Source organism: Caloenas nicobarica, chromosome 15 (genome assembly GCF_036013445.1).
Source record: "Caloenas nicobarica isolate bCalNic1 chromosome 15, bCalNic1.hap1, whole genome shotgun sequence".
NCBI classification, from domain to species: domain Eukaryota; kingdom Metazoa; phylum Chordata; class Aves; order Columbiformes; family Columbidae; genus Caloenas; species Caloenas nicobarica.
The window spans coordinates 12,823,477-12,828,754 of NC_088259.1; the positions used below are offsets into that span (position 1 = coordinate 12,823,477).

Sequence of the window (5,278 nt, forward strand, 5' to 3'; positions counted from 1 at the left end):
TTTTGTCTGAAGAGTTCTTCCTTCTCAAGCAGAACCTCAAGATCGAGCATTCTTGTTTGTACCTTGAGATCCTCAAGTACTGGTAACAGCATTATTCCAGACATCGAACACCATGACACTTTGCTACGAAACTGAGAAGTATTCTGAGACAAAACAAGGTGGGTTTTAGGCTGCCGACATAATGTCTTCCTAGTCTTCTTCAAGCATCAACTTTAAAAGTTTGACCTATGTTTATAAACTGTGGATTGCTTAAAAGCACAGCCTCACAGTGCCCCAAGTACTTTTCAAGATGCGCCTATAGTGGAAACGTTTTCTTCCTTCAAAGCAAGTTCCGGTTGATTTGCAAACTGGTAATTAAACTTACATGTCACTGAAGTATCTCCCAGTTCTATAACGTATGTAGTAAGTTCATTTTTTGTGGTTTCTTAGCTGGAGATATTCTGGCCTTTTAGATACATTCTCTGACCTTGAAAATTTGTATGAGGATCCCAAACTGGGTCACTTACCTGGGGAATGAAGAACTTCCCCCATAAATATGTTTTTCGACGTCCAAGGTGATGAATTTAGGAGTCTTGTTTATCTAGCTTTCCCTAGCTCCTTTGAACTTTCAGTGAGGTTGTATCATAACTTTCTTTCATAGCTGCTCTATTCTCTTATCAACCATATATGCTGTGAGAGTAGGCGGGGGGATAAGGACAGGAGAAAGTAGCCGAATCCAAAGGCAGCAGTCTTTGGGCCACGATGGTGGGCAGAACAATTGGTTGTAAGCTCCCCAGTTCTAAATCACAAATAGGTTAAAAAGAGTCGTTGCTTGTGGCAGCACTGGGCTTCCAGACTCTCTTACATAGATGAACCTTTGTAGCCCAGCAGAGTTTTGCCCTGTGGGAAACAAAACTCAAGGTTAGCACCAAAAATTTCATGAAATCTGTTACTTCATTTTGGATGTTGTGCCTTCAAGAAAAAGAGTGGTGATTAAAAACACTGAGACACATGAATCAGCACACACACTGCAGGAAAGACACGCTGTCTCCTAGGGTTCTAGCTGAATACAAGTTTAAAATACCCTTCATTAATACTTAGAGGTTTTACATAGACATGTGTTTGGTTCTATCACTTGACTCCTTCATTTGTCTTTTTATGGAAGCTCTTCTGATCCTGCCAACGGAAAACTGATCATGTAGTGAAAAAGAACTAGAATGGGCCCCCTTTTCAAGTAGCTTTACAGTCACAACCCTTGTACAGCAGCTCCTTTCTCTGCCTGATCTCTGTTGGCACTCTAGCTATTTTAGTTACAAGAATAATAGAACTCTGAAATCATATAAAATACTGGAAAACTACAAATAGAACCACTATACTTCACTATTAATAATTCACATAAAATTCACAGCCAAAAAACATCAAGTTTGCATAACAGAACTGAGAGAATTCCCAACATCACTACATCTGTCCTAATCTTGTTCTTTCTGCAAACTTTAGTAGTGTATTAAAAAAAAAAAAAAAAGTATTAGCCAAGTCATTTAATAAAACAACTGGGTAAATTAAAATGAAGATATACATTCACATTTTAATTTTGAATTTGCTTATTTTTGTCTACTGGTACCCAGTCTTAGGAAAGCATGTCATGTTACATAAAACCCCCTAATGTCAGCATGTTCTCCTGGTGTTCTCCTTCAAAAACATAGAATTCTCTCTGTATTTGGAATGATGTTTAAAGGCTTTATTTTGTCCTGTCATTAAAACAAAGATTTTTGAGGCAGACTTCCTAAGTGAAAAAAATTAGGAAAACCTGTAAATTCTGGTTTGCTGGTTTTGTTTGTTTGTTTCATTTTTATTAAAAAGAAAATTCTCTGTTACATATTTGGTCAGTTACCCGTTGTTGCAGAGGTATCAGTGAGCACTTGCTGTTGTTAACCTACAGAAGAACTCTCTGTTTTTCCACAGAACCAGGCTAAGTTCATAAGACCCGGAAGTTAGAAAAAAAAAAATCCACCGTATTATTTTAAAATTTAATGCAGTGAAAGATTAGTTTGCCTTCCCACCTCCTCCCCAACTTACTTTTCCAAGTAGACTTGTGCTTTAAACTGCACCCATTTTGCTCAGCTCAGTACATTAAAAGTAGACATTGTAAAAAACAGTTATAACTTTTAATAAGATGAGACTCAGGGTTGAAAACAATTATGAAGCCACTACTCATGGCTGAAATTTTAGCCATCTCTGCAATACAGCAAAATACTCTAGAGCAGTTTACCTACCTAGTCACTGAAACACATCCACTCACAGTATTCAACTAACTGGTTATGACCAGCATCGAAATAGGTTCACTCCTGGAATTTCTATCTTGTCAGTCACCAGAGAGATCTTTCAGTGTAACAGCTTTCACCAGCAGAGCTTCAGAAATCCCCTTGGTAGCTTATTTTATTTACAAAGACACTTCAAAGTTTGTAATAGCACAGAAAGACTTTTTCCCAATGGATGAATTTTCAGAACTATTAAGCTGAGGAAGAAGGGTACAGTTTTGGTTTTGGACAGCACTGTTACGTAAACTCAACATGTATTTTAGGGATGAGGACCTGTTTCTGTGTGACATTCCCCCGATAACAATCTATGGCCTTGATCCTGCTTTTATAGTTAGGAATTTTATCATTTACTTCCATGGAAGAGGTCTTTTGAGTGCCGGCGTTGTCAGAAATACACATAGCATATTAGATACAGTTGGGGAAAGAAGAGAACTTACTCTCTTCCAGAATAAGTTACATAATTTTATAACAACCTTATTAATCTTAGACATTTGTATAGCACCAATCACCAACAGCATTTTCACTAAGGCACTGGACCGGTTCTCAGCTGTGTGGGGTCTATCTCCAGATCGGTGGTTGATTTCCTCTGTAATCGTGTTTTATCTTTTGTTTTTCCTGGTACACATTTTTTGACATTGGAAAACAGGATACAATACAAAACATCCTACACCATTTACAGGAATATTGCGCCACAACTAATTACAAGGTGCTCAGATTCTAAAGTGATGAACATTAATATTTCTGTGCATAGATTTACTGGTAAAAGAAAATCATCCTGCAGGTATCAATTATGTGCAACACACTGGAAAAGAATTAGCTTCAGTTCCTCTGGAGTCAATGACATACTCTAAGTTAAATCCTGTCCTCAATGCCAAGATTCAAAAGAGTTTTTAGATAAATGAAGACAAGCCTGCAGGGCTCCTGTCCATGACAACTGATTCAGTGTGCCTTCAGATGCTTTTCCGTCAAAATCTGTTCCTAACAACTTACAGAGCTTCAGTTTCATCCTCTGAGAGGGCAGTTTTTGATGCTTTTGGAACCAGCTGAATCTTTTTTCAGTCCATAGTGGATTTACATCTCCACATTATTAAAAAACCCACAACCCTTCAGCAGTTATTACTATTTTGCTGCATCACACTGGCTGCTGAGTATGTGTTCTGATGTACAAATTACTAAAAATTCTTGGGTTGAAATAAGTTACTGCAAATGCACAGTAGCTGATTTTGAAACCACAACATCTCTACGATTTATTATTATTTTTACAAAATACCCAAAATGATCAGACCATATTGTAGGTTTCTGGCTTGCCAAAGGTTATGTTTTAAAATCAAAACAATTTCTGAGTTACAGAAGTGCCAAAACCAATCTTGAACCAGGTTTGTTGTTTTTGTTGGTGGTGGTATATATATATATTTTTTTAACCAACCCCCATCCAACAAAACTTAAAACAGAAACAAGAGTTTGTATTGGAAACTGTTTAAAAAACAACCCACCAAATCATGCTTGACCAGACGCCTTGTATGGCAAAGATTTAGCTTAGGGCGATTTAGTGCCAAGATATAGACCCTCTATGGGTTTATAATGGAAATACTGACACAACCTCAACTCTAGTGATGCGAATGTGCCCTAAAACACTGTACTTGCTTTTATTAATCAAAGTGGTAGTGTTTACATTTGCAGGTATCTTACACTTCAGCATCACGACGAATACTGAGTAGGATGAGTTACGTTTTGGCTGCAAGGTCAGAAGTTTCCAAACAGATGAATGAGACAGAAGTGAAAGTCCTCGATCATGAAAACAAGAAGTTCAAATAAATAAATAAAACAAAACTAGGAAATATGGGTAAGCATTAGGTTGGAATGGTTCAATTAACTGCAAATTATGGCCACTAAATTAGAGACAGAAGAAAACGCAGTTAATTATTAAATAGCAAGCATTAAAGCTTTATGGTTTTGTATTTAAAAAAAAAAAGCTGTTAAAAATAAGACTTGCATTTACCAGGCCACCAAACTGCATGGACTAATAAAGAGACTAACAAAGGCAATACTGAGACATTAAGACACACACACGCTCCATACTTGTACAACTCAACCATATTCAAAACAATTGCCTTTTTCCTCACTTAACAACAACAAAAAAGCATCCCCTAAACATTTCTGTTCATATAAAGCTTTAGGTTTCTTAAACTGTTGCTGTCTTACATAGCTCATTATGTATCCTTCTCATTATCAGATGAAGAAACTTATTTTTTTAAATGGAGCTGCTTTGTTACTCTCAGATTAGAGATTACATTCCTCACACCGCTACAGGTTTTCTCCATGTGTAAATTTGGTGTTTACACCAACTCCTCCTAGGCTTAAAAAGATAAGGGTTGGCACTAAATTAAAGATTTTGGCTCCAGTAACTAAAATTAAGGCTCGCAATTAATTTCCTTTCCACTACGTGTGCCCCATTTTTTACCTAGTGGAAACACCAGCCCTTAACCTACAGGCACTGGATACATTCTTAAATCATAGAGGGCTATTTTTGGTCATGTTTTCCTGCAGTTCTACAAAGTTTAGGTGGCAACTTTCTAAACGTGTGAACAGGAAAGATCATTTTTCAACAATGAGCAGCAACTGCAGCTAAAATTTTTAGGTGATTTAGTATCTTCCGAAAGATCACTAGTAATTTTGAATTAAGAGAGATGGGACAGTAACTCCATCAAGTCCCAGCTCTTCACACAAAAATGGCCTCGGTGATTGTCATTTAAAAGTTTAGCCACAAGAGCAATGAAAACTCACAATTCTCAACAGTCGCAGTTCTTCGTGTTAAAAAGGCATCTGATACCTGAAACAAATCCAGCTGCACAGACATCACTGACCACAGCCTAATTTTAATTTAAACTGGACCTCTTCCCAGAAAAGAAAGTGAACACAGTCTGATGGGTGGAGAGAAGCTAGTGGGAAAGGCAGAGAGGCAAGGATTTTGGTGTTTGGGT

The 5,278-nt window shown here is 37.3% G+C and overlaps 1 protein-coding gene across 3 annotated transcripts in view; it reads right to left on the reverse strand.

The window, feature by feature from the left end:
• Positions 1 to 518: 518 nt before the first annotated feature.
• The window catches only part of GNAS (GNAS complex locus), a 152,323-nt gene continuing 147,563 nt past the window's right edge, over positions 519 to 5,278 (reverse strand). For 2 of the 3 annotated variants that reach the window (XM_065645348.1, XM_065645349.1), the window contains exon 12: positions 1,989 to 5,278. This exon is cut by the window's right edge and continues 2,087 nt beyond it. The gene's annotated coding sequence lies outside the window, so the exon portion shown is untranslated. Of the gene's footprint in view, positions 880 to 1,988 lie in introns of those variants that run through there. The other variant, XR_010607028.1, reaches the window with a different exon arrangement.